The sequence below is a fragment of the Neoarius graeffei genome, chromosome 9, assembly GCF_027579695.1.
Source record: "Neoarius graeffei isolate fNeoGra1 chromosome 9, fNeoGra1.pri, whole genome shotgun sequence".
Lineage (NCBI taxonomy): Eukaryota > Metazoa > Chordata > Actinopteri > Siluriformes > Ariidae > Neoarius > Neoarius graeffei.
The window spans coordinates 65,582,735-65,604,637 of NC_083577.1; positions in this window are offsets into that span (position 1 = coordinate 65,582,735).

Below are 21,903 nucleotides of genomic sequence, written 5' to 3' on the forward strand. Positions count from 1 at the left end.
GGGGCTCGAACCCAGACCTTCTTGCTGTGAGGCGACAGCGCTAACCACTACACCACCGTGCCGCCCCTGAGTGTTTAATAAGAGAAAATAAATTTAATTATCTCAAACGTAAGTGATAATGGTCCAGAAACAAAAGTGCAAGAGTGTCTTTTCTCACTCACCTTTACTAGCAATGGCCAATGTCTTTATTAATGAGAAATCCAACACAGACTGAGTGTAGACAGCAGAAGTTGGACTCAAAGTTCCAGAATGCGATGCAGGTATATGGTACAGTGGAGTTATGGCAGAGACTCAGCTTGGCTAGTTAATGCTCTATGAAATGAGAGCAATAACACTGACAGTGGTATTAGCATGAAAATTGAAAAACTTTGAGTTCCCCGACATCTCACACTGCCTGGTGCTGCAGACATCATTCTACACGGACAAACAGATGAAAACCTGGAAGAGCATGGAGGCGTACAATTTTTTTATGTGGCTCGGTTAAAGATCTGGGGATCAGGACTCTCCAACATAAATCCTGTATTGTTTACGCCCGGGTAAGTAGGAATTTTGGGGCTTTTTGTACGGGTCTTTGTGATGATTCCTAGGATGCTACAAGTTTTAGTACTGAGTGTAAACAAACCACATCTGCTCGATTCTCAATCCCCTCTGCTCTTCTATTCCAGGTAAATCATTCACAAAGATCCATAGAAACCCCTTTAAAGACCTGGGTATTGGTGAAACCAGACGGAGAAGTTATCACGGCTCACTGTAACTGCATGGCCAGGGAAACAGTTTCGTGCTGTTAACTCGTGAGCTCTGCTTTTGTGTTTACGTGGATCGTCTCGATTATCTTATCTATCTAGTTGAGTGTAGGAGCCCAATCTACATCATCCTTCTTGTAAAGATTGCTAGGACATCCTGATAAATAAAGTGAAAACATATGCGTTAGTTTACAATATGGCAATAAAACAGTAAACAAAAACACATTTGAGGACTTAAGCATCTCCTGACCTTCAAAACATCACGAAATAACAGAAAATGGCAAGAAAAGTCATTTGCGAATCCAAACAAAATAAATAAGAGGAATTTACAAACCTTTCACAAACTGATCATTGCAAACTCGAGCGTTCTTCGACTCGGGTCCCTTTAATCACATTGTAAGGTTCAAGAGCCACCTTTCTCATCGTCTTTTGGTAAAATCCTTTGCTCTTTCACCCTTTATCACTTCATGGAGAACCCAGTAGAAACTTATCAGTTTCACCGTTTGATCGATTTGAACAGCGCAAAACAATGCAAGTGTCAGGCATTTTAAGGATTAGCAAGGCACCCCTGTGATAGTAACGCTTTGTGAACACTGAGATTAGCTGACCACCATTTCATGTTTTGCATATCTAATGAGGCGGATGTGATGTTGGATGCAACCCACCTACTGGTAATTCCACAGATGCCCCCTCAACTTCTTCACAACTACCTGTTCCCTCTCTGTTTACAGAGTAACATCAAATCAACATGGTTGCATACACTGTGAACAGTGTAAAGTCCCCCATTTCTACTTTTAAATTAGTTTATAGTAGTATTAGTTTAAATTAATTAATACACAGAGACATAGTTCTTGGTTAAATTTATAACACTAATCATACTAATTGCTGTTTTGAGAAGGTAATTATAAACATTAAAGTTTTCACTCATATAACTAATGTTGGGGGCAGCAAGGTGGTGTAGTGGTTAGCGCTGCCGCCTCACAGCAAGAAGGTCCGGGTTCGAGCCCCGTGGCTGGCGAGGGCCTTTCTGTGCGGGGTTTGCATGTTCTTCCCGTGTCCGCGTGGGTTTCCTCCGGGTGCTCCGGTTTCCTCCACAGTCCAAAGACATGCAGGTTAGGTTAACTGGTGACTCTAAATTGACCGTAGGTGTGAATGTGAGTGTGAATGGTTGTCTGTGTCTATGTGAAAGCCCTGTGATGACCTGGCGACTTGTCCAGGGTGTACCCCGCCTTTCGCCCGTAGTCAGCTGGGATAGGCTCCAGCTTGCCTGCGACCCTGTAGAACAGGATAAAGCGGCTAGAGCTAATGAGATGAGATGAGATAACTAACGTTAGCTGGCTAGCTTATTGCTAACACTACTTGCTATCGTCGGTGAGTGTTGCTGTACAGTAATTATAGTCCAAAATGTTGCATGAATGTTTGAAGTTCACTAAAGTGCAGCAGTACCAATAACCAGAGTAAATATTCCACTTCATTCACATCCATTTCACCTGCAACTGAGCTCATAACACACCTATTGGTGACATATTACAGAACTGTCATGAATATGGGTTAGGAATCTTAACTGGCTAAAAAAAAAGTGCTTACAAACTCACTGGAGCTCAAATCTAGGTGGGCGCACAGTGAAATTCCTCCTCTGCATTTAACCCATCTGAAGCAGTGACCACACACATGCACACAGAAGTGAGCAATGAGCGTGCACACACACACACACACACACACACACACCGGTGATACAGAGGGAGGGGAAAGTGCTGTTCATTCACTCAACTCCTCTCACATTTTTCCTGCCAGTTCAGCTCAGTTCAGTTAGCCCACAGCCTTTGCTTCATATCATTGTGGGTGTTTTTTATTTTTATTTTTAGTATGACTGCTAGTGGTGCTGTTATACTCGGTTAAAAAAAAATCACAAATAATTATCTTTGAAACATCTAATAAGATGATGTGGATTCTAAAAAAATGAAAACCTATATTAATTTTTCTTTTACCCTTGAAAGACAGGGGGCTTAACCCTGCTAGCCCACTGATGCAAGACGCCCCTGACTGTAACTATAAAAATGCAGTTAAAGTTGCTATTTATTAGCTTTTCATGCACTGAGAGAGCAAGCAAACGGCGTGGATATATCCATATTTGTTTGTTTGTTTGCTTTTTCCGCTCCGCATATCAACTATACTGACATGGGAAATGATGTCATTACAATTTGAAAGGGACCAAGAAGTCAAACAGCATTGTGGGTAATGTAGGAAACTGTTAACCAAAGGGGAAATAGACCTCTCTCTCTCTCTCTCTCTCTCTCTCTCGATAGACGAAGCAAAACTTCACCACACACAAGATATTTCTTACACAGTGTCACATTCTGCGAATAAAAACTTTCAAGAAAACTGTTCTTATTTTATACTAGCAGGTTACCCAGCGTTGCCCAGGTTTTGCAAAATTCTGGGTTTCCCCCAGACTTCCATGTCAAATGTGGTGAAGATCTGTTGAGAAATGGTGATGTGAACCCAAGACAAACAAAAATTCAAACATCCACCACCCAGGGGCACACTGGGGACCCCCTGGGGCCCAAATATGGAATTTCTGAGTTCTGCCAAATTATGGCCATTTCCTGTACCTACATGCCAAGTTTAGTGAAGATCTGTCAAGAATTTGTGTTGATAAATGTAATGTGAAAGGCATTGAGGGAGGGATGTTGTGCCCCCCAGGGACCTCCCTGGAGCCCGTACATGAATTTTGTTTATATCTGCAAAATTCCGAGTCATCCCCGGGACCTACTTGCCAAATTTGGTGAAAATTCGTCGAGAAATGGCGACGTTAGCTCAAGACAAACAAACAAACCTTGCCACTTATTATACAGATGATCAGAGAGAATGAACTCATTGCTGTTGTTTTCAAAAAGTGGCTTCGTTGTGTGTAACAACTAACCTGCAGCATGGAGGCTGCACTTAAAGCCAAACCAACCCCCAAAAATAAACTCTGCTTGCCAATCAAGGCAAGTGCCCTGATGTGCCCCCTGCATGTGTTAATTAAAAGTAAAGCTTTTTAACAACAAGTTATCCATTTTAAAAGTTACAATATTGTTAAGAATAGGCTTCCCTGGGCGCAGCCATTTGCACTGAAACCGGATAGCTGCTGCTTGTGACATAACCGATTCACTAGTACACTGTTTACCTTAGAAAACAAAGAGCCATTAAATAAAGGCTTCTAATTAAAAAAAATTAAATAATAATTAAAAAATCCCCAGGTGCTGTTGCGCAGTTCCTCACTGCTCTGGGTATGTGTGTGTGTTCACTGCTCTTGTGTGTGTGTTTGTGTGTGTGTGTGTGTGTGTGTGTGTGTGTGTGTGTACATTGCTTCAGATGGGTTAAATGCAGAGAAAGAATTTCCTGTGTTGTAATGTCGATGGGACAAATAAAGGCTTCTAATTCTAAAAATCTAATCAGAAATTTTCTGTAACTATGTCATTTTTACTGGTGACAAAATACACAAATCAACAGACTTTGACTAAATCTCACTTGGCTAGATAACACACACACACACACACACACACACACACACACACACACACACACAGAGTACTGACACAGATACTAGTAAACAATATTCATTGTCATAGCAACATGATTCTTGCTGTCTAAAAGGGTCACTTTTCTCAGTGAATAAAAACAACCAAAAGCATGTCATATAAAAATACAACGAAATTTTTATTTAAAAAAAAAGAACCAAAAAAAACAAAACAACAACAACAAAACCCCCAAACATTGCAAGTAGCCAGCGATGGAGCTTTTATAGGCAGCAAAACAGCCTCTGCTCACTGCGCACTTGTGTGTGTGTGTGTGTGTGTGTTCACTGCATCAGTGATCCGGCTTATTTTTACAGCCAAACGCTTGACATTCAGGGATCTTCAGAGTAGTTTACAACAATTTGCAAGTGATGTATCCACTAGATCTCATCCTCGGTAAGGTGTGCAAGTTACGTCACAATCTTGGATTCTCTCGCATAATTTGTACTCAGAGTGTGATATTTGAACCTCAGAGAGAATAAGATTGCAGTGCCCAGGGACATTGTATTTCTTTTAAAATACAAATATGAACAAGTGAACACTCGAACGTGTCTTGCTGCGCAGTATAAAGGAGTTTATTTTTGTTTTTTTGTTTTGCTTTAAGCCGAGCTAACACAGCAACTGAGTTGGTCACGTTTCAAAACAGTGCTATGTTGTTGGCGACACACACACGCACACACACACACACACACACACACACACACACACACACACACACACACACACACAAAACTTAGTAACACCCCCCCCAAAAAAAAAAAATCCAAAACAAAACTTGTTCCTAAAAACCTTATATGCCTTGAAAACACTCACAGGTTTCTTGAGAACATAGGTGATTCATTCTGATAATTGGCTGCACACCATTGCTCACAAGTGTGGTAATGTGACCAGAAGTACACATTCCTTGACCTTGTGTAAGAATTAAAAAAAAAAAAAAAAAAACCTGTTGCATTTTGCCCTGGGTTGCTGTTCTCCTCGTGCCCCGACACACAACCTCTGCAGCATTCTATTTTTAAAAGCATTTTCTGCAAACAACATTTTCTGCAAATAACATTTCCTGCATATGTTAATGCACAATTACTTTATATTTGATGAGCTTAAAAAGTAATGATGGCATGTGCAAAAGTTTGGACACCCGTCCAATTGTAAAACCTCAGAACTTAAATCATTTGTTAGGCCTTCATTAGCCGGGTTTCCACTACAGTTTTACGCAAAATAGAAGCAATATTTTACAAATTTTTGACAAAACACAATTGTGAATGGTCTGTGTTTCTGTTCAGTGATGTTATTAATGCTGGATTTTCACAACTCCTCTCACAATAGCTCTTACAGAGTGCTCTTTTTGCAGAAAGGTAGTGCTTCTATTTGTTCTTCATGTGACTTAAATGCAAAAAAGTGTTTCAAATTCAATTTTGGGAAATATTGTTTTATCGAATCATCTGAAAATCCACGTCATGCAAGTTTTTTGGGACTGAGAGTTTTTTCAAAATTCACATATTTCCATTAATCGTTTTATAGTTCACAATTTCAAATTGTGCATTAAGCAGTTTAAAGGAAACACAGTTATTGACATGTTAGGACTTATTACTCAGGTCAGATATGGTCATAAGACATTTCAGCTGAGCATAAAAAAAAAATCTGTGACTCTTCAAACCTTGTTCTAACATTAAACCACTGGTTCCTCTAAGCTGAAGATCTGAAAATGAACTGAACTGATGATAAAAGAGGCTGGCTTCTACAACAGGCCAATGATTCAAGACATACCCCAAATCCACCATGAACTACTTTAGGAATTACAGGCTGAAGCTTTTGGATTCCCTTTTTGGTCCCCTTACTTGAACATCTTTGAAAATAGTTCGATATTAAACATGCTGTGCATGCAATGTGGCTCAAGATTATCTTATAGGACTAGAAACATTCTGCAAGAAACAGTGGTTGAAAACTCCTAAAACAAGAATAGAAGGATTTCTAATTGGCTACAAAAAGTGTTTACAAGCTGTGACATCTGCTGAAAGGGTGTTAGTAAGCCCTGAAGTATGTATAATGTCCAAACTTTTTCACATGCTACAATTATTATTTTCCCTGTATTTTTTAGGTTCATCAAATGTAATGTAATTGTGCATTAACATTTGCAGAAAAAATGTTTTTAAAATAAAAGGGGTGCTTAAACATTTGCATACTGTATGTAAGTATAAAATCAGATCTGCTTTACATGTACAATTCTTGATGCTAGCATCTCCACTCTATGTGCTTCATGTGTTTCATACAGTTTCATGTCAGAAACTTTTTACATGGACATTTAACAGTGGAAAGTCTTCAAGATTTTGGTAGGCAAGGATGGCATCACTAACGCAACACAAGCAAACAGTCCAGAGGCTATCACAAGTGGCTTACACTATTGGCTACTATCTAGTGAATTTTCAGTGTAATCCTTTTAATAGGCAGAAATGTATTAGATTTAATCCTAATAATCTGCCATAACTCAAGGTCTTAGCAAGCCTGGCATTAACTGTCCTGTCTGCTGCTCCTCCTCGACTGAAAATATTCATACAGTGAGCATGTGACAGCGTTATCCTCTATTAGACCATGTTACAATTCCCATTTTTGTCCACTAGGTGCAAGAATACCTTTATGGAGAAGTGAGTGCTTCTCCACAATTGGGCAACAGTTAGAAATGTATGCAAATCGATAGGACATCAGCTTCAGTCAAATAGCAAAAAATAAATAAAATAAATAAATAAAAATTGTATGGTCACTTACAACAGGTAACTATCATTTCAAATTAATTTTACACACACACACACACACACACACACACACACACACACACACACACACACACACACACACACACACACAGTGGTGCTTGAAAGTTTGTGAACCCTTCTGCATAAATACGACCTAAAACATCATCAGATTTTCACACAAGTCCTAAAAGTAGATAAAGAGAACCCAGTTAAACAAATGAGACAAAAATGTTAGACTTGGTCACTGAGGAAAATGATCTAATATTACATATCTGTGAGTGGCTAAAGTATGTGAACCTTTGCTTTCAGTATCTGGTGTGACCCCCTTGTGCAGCAATAACTGTAACTAAACGTTTCCGGTAACTGTTGATCAGTCCTGCACACCGGCTTGGAGGAATTTTAGCCAATTCCTCCGTACAGAACAGCTTCAACTCTGGGATGTTGGTGGGTTTCCTTACATGAACTGCTCACTTCAGGTCCTACCACAACATTTCGATTGGATTAAGGTCAGGACTTTGACTTGGCCATTCCAAAACATTAACTTTATTCTTCTTTAATCATTCTTTGGGAGAATTACTTGTGTGCTTAGGGTCATTGTCTTGCTGCATTACCCACCTTCACTTGTTCATGGACAGATTTCCTGGCATTTTCCTTTAGAATTCGCTGGTATAATTCAGAATTCATTGCTCCATCAATGATGGCAAGCCTTCCTGGCCCAGATGCAGCAAAACAGGCCCAAACCATGATACTACCACCACCATGTTTCACAGATGGGATAAGGTTCTTATGCTGGAATGCAGTGTTTTCCTTTCTCCAAACATAACGCTTCTCATTTAAACCAGAAAGTTCTATTTTGGTCTCATCTGTCCACAAAACATTTTTCCAATAGCCTTCTGGCTTGTCCACATGATGTTTGGCAAACTGCAGACGAGCAGCAATGTTTTTTTGGAAGCAGTAGCTTTCTCCTTGCAACCCTGTCATGCACACCATTGTTGTTCAGTGTTCTCCTGATGGTGGACTCATTAACATTAGCCAATGTGAGAGAGGCCTTCAGTTGCTTAGAAGTTACTCTGAGGTCCTTTGTGACCTTGCCGACCAGGGGCGCCACTAGGGGGGGAAAGTCAAGACGATTCTAAGGGCCTGGCACTGACAGGGGGGCCTGTGAGGGATATTAATATTATTTTAATAGTATTGCCTTGTGTAAGTTTTTGAAATAAAATATTTCATTTCATCTGTTAAAATATGCAAATTATACATGGTTATGATTTGCTATAACATTTTTCTTGAATTATTTATGACATTGTCATTTCACCCCTCCACCCTTTTTACTAATGGTACAGTCTGATTCTGGGCGCGGGACACGTGAAATGTGTCGCTCCGTGTATGCACAGCGCTATTAGCGCAGCTTAGAGCAGCTGTCAGTTTTTCTATGTGCGCAACAGAGGTGTACATTCAAGAAGCTGCTAAGCAGGAGCAGGTGTGATAAATTATGAAGTCCGGATATCACACTGTGTGTGAAAAAAAAATCACCTTTTTTCATAGGTATCTTTATTGTATAATTAAGTCTAGATGTTTTGCCATTGTTCATGTGTGGATTTGTTGATATTGTTAAGTATTTAACTTTAATATTTTGCACATTAGCTGTGGTCATAGATATCATTGCTATTGTTCATGTGTGGATTTATTGATACTGTTGCTAAGTATTTAACTTGAATATTTGAACATTTGCTGTGTTTTCTAATAAATGTGTGATGCCTAAAAGAAACCAAAAACACTTAGTGGATTTCTTGCAGTGCACTATGTAATTGTATCAAAAAACTAGTGTAGTTATTCATCAAGGCATACATTTGATCACATACAATAAGTCAATAAATGGAGGAAACAAAGGAATACATTTTGTAATCCTGATTATTGATGATGTTTGCTGGAGGGCTCTGGAGTATCCATAATGTGCATACAGAATGTTATAAATCCATACTGATACAGTGATGCATGCAATTTCTCTCAACACAAACATTTGGATTGAATGAACTCCATAGGCTACTGAGTGGCCTAATAATAGTTGCTAATAAAATAAAAAATATATATATATCTTCCATATATATCATGGAATTTTCATTTTAAGGCAACAGTCTATTCAGTCTAATTCTGACAGTTCTGCATTTAAAATGTTCATATACCAAATAATTGTATCACCTAAACTTGCTAGGTAGCTGATCACATGCATAGTAAAGTCGAAGTGCCAGCCAAAAACAGACTTCAAATTCAGTTGCTTGAGCTTGAAAATTTTACGGGGGGGGGGCTAAATTGTAATCTTTCATAGGGCCCAAGATTTCTAGCGGCGCCCCTGTTGCCGACTATTACATGCCTTGCTCTGGGAGTGATCTTTGTTGGTCCACCACTCCTGGGGAGAGTAATAATGGTCTTGAATTTCCTCCATTTGTACACAATCTGTCTGACTGGAGATTTGTGGAGTCCAAACTCTTTAGAGATGGTTTTGTAACCTTTTCCAGCCTGATGAGTATCAACAACACTTTTTCTGAGGTCCTCAGAAATCTCCTTTGTTTGTGTCATGATACACTTCCACAAACATGTGTTGTGAAGATCAGACTTTGATAGATCCCTGTTCTTTAAATAAAACAGGGTGCCCACTCACACCTGATTGTCATCCCATTGATTGAAAACACCTGACTAATTTCACCTTCAAATGAACTGCTAATCCTAGAGGTTCACATACTTTTGCCACTCACAGATATGTAATATTGGATAATTTTCCTCAATAAGTAAATGACCAAGTATAATATTTTTGTCTCGTTTGTTTAACTGGGTTCTCTTTATTTACTTTTAGGACTTGTGTGAAAATCTGATGATATTTTAGGTCACATTTATGCAGAAATATAGAAAAATCTAAAGGGTTCACATACTTTCAAGTACCACTACGTATATATATAGCGCTGTCACCTCACAGCAAGAAGGTCTGGGTTCAAGCCCTGTGGCTGATGAGGGCCTTTCTGTGTGGAGTTTGCATGTTCTCCCCATGTCCGCGTGGGTTTCCTCCTGGTGCTCCGGTTTCCCCCACAGTCCAAAGACATGCAGGTTAGGTTTACTGATGACTCTAAATTGACCGTAGGTGTGAGTGTGAATGGTTGTCTGTGAGTCATCCCTGTGATGACCTGGCGACTTGTCCAGGGTGTACCCCGCCTTTCGCCCATAGTCAGCTGGGATAGGCTCCAGGTTGCCTGCGACCCTGTAGAACAGGATAAAGCGGCCAGAGATAATGAGATTTCATATATATATATATATATATATATATATATATATATATATATATATATATATATATAGTAACACTTCCTGATGTGGGTGGAGCACAGAAGCATGGCAGGCGAGAGTTGATGTTTTACACAAATACTTTTATTCTGGCTTTTCAGATTCCTTTCATCACTCACTCACACATGCATTGTGGTTGGGGAGAGAACTCCCTTTCTCTGCTCTCTCTCTCCTTTTATGCTCTGTCCCTGTAACAAACAAACACACACACACACACACACACACACACACACACACACACACACACACACACACATTAATTGACAGCAGGTGGAATGACTTAGCCATTTACCTTCCCTGACCCCGCCCTCTATTCACAGACTGCTGCTTGGCCACACCCCCGCTGCCACATACCCCCACCACCCGACTCAGGCCGGGGAGCCGTCCGGCCTGAAGCTGACTCCGCCCCCGATGGGACAGGAAGTCCGCCACCACCATCTGTTCCCCCCGGCCTGTGGATCACCTTGAACTTACAGTAAATGGCTGGAGGGCGAGATACCAATGGATGATCCACACATTGGCATCCTTCATGCGGTGGAGCCACTGGAGGGGTGCGTGGGCCGAACAAAGAGTGAAAGGGTGCCCCAGCAGGTAGTATCGGAGGGCGAGGACTGCCCACTTGATGGTGAGACACTCCTTCTCGATTGTGCTGTACCTGCTTTCACGCATCGAGAGTTTCCGGCTGATGTACAGGGGTGTACGGGGTGCTCCTTGCCCTCCACCTCCTGGGACAAAATGGCCCCCAGCCCTCTGTCCGATGCATCAGTCTGCAAAATAAAGGGGAGAGAGAAGTCAGGGGAGTGTAAAAGTGGCCCCCCACACAGTGCAGCTTTTACATCAGAGAAGGCCTGTTGGCACTGCTCCATCCACTGGACCGGATCTGGAGCCCCCTTTTTAGTGAGATCAGTTAGCGGGCTGGTGACGTCTGAATAATTAGGTAGAAACCTACGATAATAGCCAGCCAGCCCCAAGAACCGTCTCACCTCCTTTTTGGTCTTGGGCCTCGGACAGGCCGCAATTGCTGTGGTCTTTTTAATTTGGGGACGCACCTGCCCATGGCCCAAGTGGAACCCCAGATACCGTACTTCCACCCGCCCAATCGCACACTTTTTTGGGTTAGCTATGAGGCCCGCTCGCCTCAGTGACTTTAGAACAGCCCTCAGGTGTTCCAAGTGCCGCGGCCAATCATTACTGTAAATTACGATGTCATCTAGATAGGCGGCCGCATAGGCAGCGTGAGGGCGGAGGACCCTGGCCATAAGCCGCTGGAATGTAGCGGGCACCCCAAACAACCCTAAAGGGAGCGTGACAAATTGGTGTAATCCAAATGGTGTGGAAAAGGCCATTTTCTCTCGGGATAGAGGAGTCAAGGGGCTCTGCCAATATCCCTTTGTTAGATCCAGTGTCGAATAAAAGCGAGCAGCGCCTAACCGATCAAGCAATTCATCAATGCATTGAGGCATTGGGTATGCGTCAAATTTAGACACCGCATTGACCTATCTACAGTTCACACAGAACCGGACTGACCCGTCGGTCTTGGGAACCAGGATCACTGGGCTGCTCCAGTCACTGTGGGACTCCTCGACTATGCCCATTTCGAGCATGGCCTTGAGTTCGTCCTGAACCATCTTTTTCTTGTGTTCGGGCAATCGGTAAGGGTGGCTATGCACTACCACCCCCGGGGTCGTTTTGATGTGGTGTTCTATGAGGTGGGTACGACCAGGAAGGGGCGAGAACACGTCGGAAAATTCCTTCTGCAACTTGGCTACCTCTGTGAGTTGGGCCGGTGAGAGGTGGTCTCCACAAGGGACCGGAGTGGTCCGAGATGTTATCTTTTTTACCTCTGGCCCCAGCTCCACCTTCTCTGGGACTACCAACGTCAATGCCACAGGGACCCCCTCATTCCAGTGTTTTAAAAGGTTGAGGTGGTAGATTTGCAGTGCCCCGCCCCTATCCATTTGCTTCACCTCATAGTCGACATCCCCGACTCGCCGTGTGACCTCAAAGGGGCCTTGCCACTTGGCGACTAATTTAGAACTCGACGTGGGCAATAATACAAGCACTTTGTCTCCCGGCGTGAACTCTCTAAGGTGCGTGCCTGTCATACAGCCGGCTTTGACGTTCTTGTGCCTGACGTAAATTCTCCTGGGTTAGGTGCGTGAGGGTGTGGAGTTTTGCACACAGGTCAAGAATGTACTGGATTTCATTTTTACTCGGTGAAGGTCCCTACTCCCAATTTTCCCGTAGCACATCCAGAATGCCATGCGGCTTAAGCCCATATAATAATTCGAAGGGAGAAAACCCCATGGAGGCTTGCGGGACCTCTTGTACTGCGAACAACAGGGGCTCGAGCCACTTATCCCAATTACGCGCATCTTCACTTATGAATTTACGGATTATGTTTTTGAGTGTCTGGTTAAATCGTTCTACTAAGCCATCTGTTTGTGGGTGATAGACACTGGTGCAGATAGACTTAATCCCCAGTAACCCATACAGCTCGTGCAGTGTGCATGACATAAACGAAGTGCCTTGGTCTGTCAGGATTTCTTTCCGAATCCTGACCCGGGAGATAAAGTGGAAGAGCGCTTCCGCAATACTGCATGCTGAGATACTGCGGAGAGGCACTGCTTCCAGATATCGCATTGCATAGTCCACTAGAACAAAAATAAAGCGCTATCCCTGTACTGACCGATCTAATGACCTGACAAGATCCATCCCAATTCGCTCAAACAGGGTCTCGATTAGAGGAAGAGGGCGCAAAAGTGCTTTTGGAGTGGCCGTGGGACTTACTAATTGGCATTCACGGCATGCTGCACACCACTGACGGACATCCCCGCAAATCCCTGGCCAGTAGAACCGGGCCATTATTCGGGCTCGTGTTTTATCTTGCCCCAAGTGTCCAGCTATGGGATTAAAGTGAGCCGCATGGAACACAAGGTCCCTATGGCTCTTTGGGATTAACAACTGGGTTATTTGTTCCTTGGTTTGAGTGTCCTGCATCACTTGGTACAATCTATCTTTAATAATGGCAAAATAGGGGAAGGTCGGTGCTGCGCTTGGCTGAAGAGTTTGACCATTGATTACTCTCACTTGGTCAAACACATGCTGCAGAGTCTTGTCTCCCAACTGCTCTAACAGGAAATCCCCAAGGGAATCCCCGAGAGAGGGAGGAGGAGCGGGCTGCTCCTCACTCTGACGCGGTGTTGACGTAGACGGCTCTACGACAGTTTCTCCAGTCAGTGCCACACCGGGATCTTCCCGTGACCTACTAGTGCAGGACCCACTGCATGTTAAATATTCCATTAGGTTTTTAAATCCCGGCCAATCAGTACCCAAAATCAATGAATGGGTGAGACGGGGACTAACCGCCGCCTTTATTCTATGCATTTGGCCCTGGAATAGAATTTGGACAGACACTAGAGGGTAATGGTGAACATCCCTGTGCACACACAACACTTTCACCGCTTGTGCTCCCCCCAATGCCTCACCTTGCACCAGGCGTTGGTGAAATGAGGTCTGATTACAACCGGAACCCATCAAAGCGTGATATGTAGCCCTTTGAATACTCACCGGTATGCAATATGTTCCGGCCTGATCGGGGGCGGTTTCTGGCATGTCGGGGATCCGGATTGCAGCACCGACCTCCCTTGCGGAGCTCTGACCTTGGAGATGCTCCGATTCCCCGCCGCGCCAGCATGCTGGCCCAGGCTTTCCCTCTGCACTGGTGTTATGAGTGTCACTCACCTGAGGGGGAGACAACACAGACACAGGAGAGGGAGAGGGGAGGACACCACGGGTACGACAGGCCGACTGGGGAGGAGCCAGCCGCCATCTCCGTGGCAGGGGAACGGGGTGGGGAGGGGGACGAGAGACAGGGGGAGAAAAGAGAGAGAAGAGAAGCGAGGGGAGCCGCCTCATCTGCCTACCGTCAGAGCCGCCTCCAGATGGTCCTCCGCCAGCTCGATGGCTCGCTCCAGCGATGCCGGGTGATGACACTGGACCCATTCCGCCGTTCCTTCCAGAAGTCGAAAGACAAACTGCTCCAGTGCCACCAGATCGATGATCTCATCGGCGTTGCAGTTTTCTGCCCTCAGCCACCGCCGGCAGGCATCCCAGAGTTGCTGGCCGAATGCAAATGGCCGGCCGACCTCCTCCAATGCCAGCGTCTGGAAGCGCTGGCGATGTTGCTCCGGGGAGCGGCCGACCCGCTGCAAGATGGCTTTCTTTAGGTCCGCGTAGACCAGCCGGCTGTCAGCAGGGAGCTGCTGCGCTGCGAGCTGCGCCTCGCCAGTCAGGAGCGGGAGAAGGCATGCCGCACGCTGCTCCAGCGGCCACCCCCACGCCTCGTCTGCTTGCTCGAAAAGAGCGAGGAACGCTTCTGGATCGTCCTGCGGTCCCATCTTCGTGAGGGTGGCGGCAGTGGTGGTCGACGGCCCTGCTGATGCAAGCAGGTGCCGGAACACCTGGCGATCTTCCTACTGGGCCAGCATCAAGGCTTCGAAGCGTTGCTCCTGCTCCTTTCGGAGGGTGATCAGCGCTTCATGCTGGTTCTGCTGGGCGGTAGCGAGGGCAAGGATGAGCTCTTCGAATGGCGGGGACTCCATGTGGTGGTTCTCTCCTGTGCTCCTGGATTTCGGCACCACTGTAACACTTCCTGATGTGGGTGGAGCACAGAAGCACGGCAGGCGAGAGTTGATGTTTTACACAAATACTTTTATTCTGGCTTTTCAGCTTTCTTTCATCACTCACTCACACATGCATTGTGGTTGGGGAGAGAGCTCCCTTTCTCTGCTCTCTCTCTCCTTTTATGCTCCGTCCCTGTAACAAACACACATACACATTAATTGACAGCAGGTGGAATGACTTAGCCACTTACCTTCCCCGACCCCGCCCTCCATTCACAGACTGCTGCTTGGCCACGCCCCTGCTGCCACATTTTATATATATATATATATATATATATATATATATATATATATATATATATATATCGTCTCGTCTCGTCTCGTCTCGTCTTCTTCCGCTTATCCAGGACCGGGTCGCGGAGGCAGCAGTCTAAGCATGGAAGCCCAAACTTCCCTTTCCCCAGACACCTCGGCCAGCTCCTCGGGAAGAACACCGAGGCGTTCCCAGGCCAGCCGAGAGACATAGTCCCTCCAGCGTGTCCTGGGTCTTCCCCGGGGCCTCCTCCCGGGGGGACATGCCTGGAACACCTCCCCAGGGAGGCGTCCAGGAGGCATCCGAAAAAGATGCCCGAGCCACCTCAGCTGGTTCCTCTCGATGTGGAGGAGCAGCGGCTCTACTCCGAGCTCCTCCCGAGTGACTGTGCTTCTCACCCTATCTCTAAGGGAGCGCCCAGCCACCCTGCGAAGGAAACTCATTTCAGCCGCTTGTATCCGCGATCTTGTTCTTTCTGTCATTACCCAAAGCTCATGACCATAGGTGAGAGTCGGAACGTAGATCGACCGGTAAATTGAGAGCTTCGCCTTTTGGCATATATATATATATATATATATATATATATATATATATATATATATATATATATAAGTATTAAGTATCTCGGGATATATATATATATATATATATATATATATATATATATATATATATATATATATATATATATATATATATAAGTATTAAGTATCTCGGGATATATATATATATATATATATATATATATATATATATAAAACTGACTCCAGGCTTTCATTTGAAACTCATATCGATAACATTACCTGGATAGCTTCCTTTCATCTCAGAAATATTGCTAAGATAAGAAATACAATGTCACTACATGATGCAGAAAAACTAGTTCATGATTTTGTTACCCCTAGGTTGGATTATTGTAATGCCTTACTGTCTGGATGTTCCAATAAGTGCATAAACAAGCTCCAGTTAGTTCAAAATGCAGCAGCAAGAGTCCGTACTAGAGTTAGAAGATATGACCACATCACCCCTGTGTTATCCACACTGCATTGGCTCCCAATCAAATTTCATATTGATTATAAAATATTACTATTGACCTTTAAAGCACTGAATGGTCTTGCACCACAGTACCTGAGCAAACTTGTGGTCCTTTATGACCCACCACGTCTACTGAGATTAAAAGGTGCAGGCTATCTGCTGGTACCTCGTATAGTGAAGGCTACACATCGGGGGGCAGTGCCTTTACTTGCAAAGCCCCACAGTTATAGAACAGCCTTCCAAGTAGTATTCGGGACTCAGACACAGTCTCAGTGTTTAAGTTTCTGCTGAAAACATATCTGCTTAGTCAAGCCTTTTGTTAATAGTTTTAATTAGGTAAAAGAGTAGATCTGGAGGGTCCTCAGGCATAGAGTGTTTTGGTAAACTGGTAGGTATGGATGCTGCCGGCCCCCCAGTCACTCACTCGCTCGCTCACTCACTCGGGTTTGTTGACAGTGTAGTGGCTGAATGCTTTATGTCCTGGGGCACCCTCATGCCTGTGTTACCTTCTGATTCTCCCCTTTTAATTATGCTGCCATAGTTAGTTTTGCTGGAGTCCCTGCTTACACTCAGTGCAAAATGTATACTGTTCTTACTCATTCGATGACATTGGGTATATCTAACAACCTGTGCCCCCCTCGTCTGTCCGTTTGAGTTACATGTCAATCCTGAGACCGAGATGCTGAGCTCTTCTGCTCCTTGGACCTGCCTGATCCATCCTGATGCCCTACGTCTGGCTGGAGTCTCATCACATTGCTCCTGTGGAGGATGGCCCCATATGGACAGTTGAAAGTCGCACTTGAAAGATGGCTCTGGACACTTACAGTAATGCTTTTATGGCTGAGGACTACAGACAACTTGCTAATTTTAAGACTGCAGTTGTCATGAACAGTCTTGCACTCAAGTTTCCATCAATAAACAGTTTATAACTTCAACAAAACAGACTTCATGTTAAAACTATAATGATTTTCCTGTTTTCACAGTTATACTTTGTGATTATATAGGACACTGTTATAGAAGCAAGTTATTTATAATCACATTGTCTGTTATCACCCAAATGAGGATAGGTTCCCTTTTGAGTCTGGTTCCTCTCAAGGTTTCTTCCTCGTGTCGTCCGAGGGAGTTTTTCCTTGCCGCCGTTGCCACAGGCTTGCTCATTGGGGATAAATTAGGGATAAAATTAGTTCATGTTTAAAGCCTTTAATTTTCTGTAAAGCTGCTTTGCGACAATGTCTATTGTTAAAACGCTATACAAATAAACTTTATATTTATATAATATATAATATAAATTATATATATATATAAAATTGCGAAGGACTTGACTCCACTTTATGAAGAATAACATTTATTGAATGGCTGATATAAATGGTGGGTCTCTGTCCCACCTGGCCCAGTGGATAAGCTGGCACTGACTAACCTGAATAGTCATTATTCATCATTACTATTTCCTAATTACTCATCAGCCTAAGTAACATAACAATACTATCCAACCAAACCTTAAACTAAAGTTACAAACCTGATCATCTTCTTGGCTAAACCAAATTGTGTCCATTTTGTTTTGTTCCTCAGTTGGGTTTTCCTGGATGTTGTGTGGAAAGTGTCTTATGTGCAACTCATGTTGCTCCCTTGGAGCTACAGTGTCCTTACCTTGTTCAGGTTATGCCGGAATCAGACTACATAAATTCAGCCTGATTCTGACATGATTTTGTTGTAGCTGACAAATTTCCAGCGTCAGGCCTGAATATGAACATCAGGAATGGGCCTTGTAGTAATATAACCAAAGACCAGCAATGTAGTGTCTGAGATACCCCACTACACCCCAACGAAAAGTATAGCATATCAGATGTTTGATTTATTTCTCCCCTAATTTGACAACTCATGTTCCTTGATAGCCATGATTGACAATTTCTTGACCCTCCTCCCTGACAACATGCAAGGACATGAACAATCATTGATCTGGGTCGAACTTGTAATGTTGCCAGTCGCCCACCCAAGACAAGGCAAGAATTTATGGCACTATGATTGCTTAATCTGACATGATGTTGACCACTGTCAAGGACAAAAATATTGTGCATTCTGATTCCGGCATAAGGGGATAGCAGGGAGACTTGGGACAGTTTGTATTCCCATAAATTAATTTCAACCAATCAGGTTTTAGATTACATCAGAAGTTTGAAGTTGCCCCTTAGAGTAACCGAACTGACTAGTGGCCTAGTGGTAGCATGTCCGCCTCTCGATCGGGAGATCGTGAGTTCTATTCACGGTCGGGTCATACCAAAGACCATCATAAAAATGGTACCTACTACCATCTGGCAAGGCATGCTGCAATACAGATGTGCATGGGGAGTTAAACTCTCGTGGTTACCAGAGGACTAGCCCCCCACTGTAACCCTAGCTATGTAATAGACGAGAGGCCGAGGGCTATGGAAATGGAGATTGGCGCCGCCCGATGCGCCACCATACAGATTGGGCCTGGTTAGTACTTGAGTGGGAGACTGCCTAGGAATACCAGGTACTGTAAGGCGTGGGAAGGACTTTGACCTTAGAGTAACTGACTTCCTTTGGAGCCACGAAGCTGGACGCTGCAGTAAGGTCTGTGCAGTTCAATATTTTTTCAACCAAAACTTGTATTTTCTACTTCGCAGTTCACCCCCATTCTATGGTGTAATGTATGCTGGTGAATTCAGGATTTATTAGGAATTAAAGTATGTAGCCTCAAGTTACCATATATAGTATTATTTATTAAACTTAAATTCTGGGGAAAAAAACATTTAAGCCTTTTTTTAAATGGCCAGATGGGGAGAGTTGGGACAGTTCATGTTACAGGTTTTTTCTTGTAGTTTACAAATATAAAATTGTTTAAAATTTTTCTTAAAAATGTGGACATGGACCTGCATGAGGATTAAGTTTATTTCATTCTTTCTTGAGTATGGAACTGTTTTGTCTCATCAGGTTTTGGGTAAACTGACATTTTTCTATCGCTGTAGCAGCATTGTGTGTTCATACAGTTTATATGATACAAGTTTTGATAATCAATAAAAATTAAACATGTAGACCTAGGTGTTTAATTTTTGTCCCCGCCTCCCCACTATGTCCCAAGTCTCCCAACATAATGTCCCATATCTCCCCTAATTGTCTCATGTCTCCCTGCAAAAAATAACGACAGAAAAATTGAAGCCTGAAGGTCAGCATATGTGACAAGCCGAGAAACTAATGTTGTGGTAAGAGGGTATAGTAAATACTCTCTAATGCAATATGAATCTGACGCTACCTGCAAAGAATTTCACACAATCTACAAAAGGTGAAAACTTTTCCCAAATTTCCCCACTCTCCTCTACACTCTTTGTGGAGTTCTGCATGAGTTTCCTCCAGGTTTCTGGGTTTCCTCCCAGTGTCTAAAACCACGCTTGTAGATGGAATGGTTATGCCAAATATATATTGCTCAATAGGTGTGTGTGTGTGTGTGTGTGTGTGTGTGTGTGTGTGTGTGTGTGTGTGTGTGTGTGTGTGTGTGCGTTGTATTGTGACCCTGTATCACTGTACCATGACCCTGACCTGGATAAAGAGGTTACTGAAAATGAACAAAGGATGAAATCAAAACAAAACAACAAAGGAAAATTAAATGTTAAATTGACAATCCATCACCTATCATCACTTAACATAGAGCAACCACTACAGGAACATTGTATCCTCGAACGTTTATAGTGTCACTGATTATTAAATGCGTCACAGTGCACTTTACACACACACACACACACACACACACACACACAGTGCACTTTACACACACACACACACACACACACACACACACACACACACACACACACACACACACACACACAGAAAGAGAGAGAACAAAGAGAAGGAGAAAAGAGAGAGACAGACACACACAGCACACACAGAGAGAGAAAACACACAGCACAGAGAGAGAGAGAGACAGACAGACAGACAGAGACAGAGAGAACACACACATACATACAGAGAAAGAGAGACACAGAGAGAGAGAGAGAGACACAGAGAGAGACATACACATACACACAGAGAGACACACACACACACACACACACACACACACACACACACACACACACACACACACACAAACACACACTCAGAGAGAGAGAGACAGACAGACAGACAGAGAGAGAGAGATACACAGACACAGAGAGAGACACACACACACACACACACACACACACACACACACACACACACACACAGAGATACACACAGAGAGAGAGAGAGAGATACACACACACAGACACAGAGAGAGAGAGAGAGAGAGAGAGAGAGAGAGAGAGAGAGACACACACAGACACACACACACAGACACACACAGAGAGATACACACACACAGACACAGAGAGATACAGAGAGAGAGAGAGAGAGAGAGAGAGAGAGAGAGAGACATACACACAGACAGAGACACAGAGAGAGAGAGAGAGAGAGAGAGAGAGAGAGAGAGACACACACACACAGACACAGAGAGAGAGAGAGAGAGAGAGAGAGAGAGACACACACACAGACATACACACACACAGACAGAGACACACAGAGAGAGAGAGAGACACACACACACAGACACAGAGAGAGAGAGAGAGAGACAGACAGACACACACACACACACACAGATGCACCCCTTCCAGAGTAATAATCTTAGGGTCGGCCTGACTACTTTATGAAACATGTGACTAAGCTGTGTTGAAGCTTACAGCGCCTTCACAGAAGCAGAGCATCTAAAGCAGCACAGCCGAGCAGCAGATAAGCCAAGATGGACCTGAAGGACCAGGGCGCTCAAATGGAGCCGCTGCTTCCCACGGTAAGATGCTCTTTCCCTCACACGCTCCTTAAACATGTTGCGTACATCTGACTACGCAGATCGGTGCGCATTCACAGCCTGATGCACATTCATTTCATTTACATCTCATCATCGGATCGCGGGAGAAACGCGGGGTCTCTTCATTTCCATCAGCAATGTGCGCAGCAATCGGCTCGGCTCTGCGTCGCATCCCAGGCTGTGTGCTGAAACGTGACTGAACGCTGCGGCTCTGTGCACTGCGTCTAAACGCTCAGAAACGGCATCGAAGACACGCACGGATGCTGAGAGCATTCCTGAAGCAGCCTGTTCCGACAGGCACTGGTGCTGTTATTTTACCTGCTGAATGGAGAAGATCCTATGGGAAAACCGTTAGCACGCTTTTGCGCAAGTGTCGCAGACTGGAGGACGCGGGGAAGTTAATTTACACCTCAACAGCAGACGCAGAGCAACTTCACGCGTCAGTGATGCCTTCAGCAAGCCTATAGTCTTCTACTGCAGTATTCTTATTTCAGGCTATTTATGGTTATAAATCACTTCCAAGTTGGGATCTGAGAACTGTCAGATGCGTCCATTTTTCCTCATTTGCAAATTTGCTATGCAGTGGACATTTTGACAGGGGCTCCTTGAATATAAAGGTCCTGTAGAGTTAATACGTTTCTATATAGGATATACAGTAGATAAGGTGCGATAGATGACCACGTAGGGCTGCATGGTGGTGCAGTGGTTAGCAC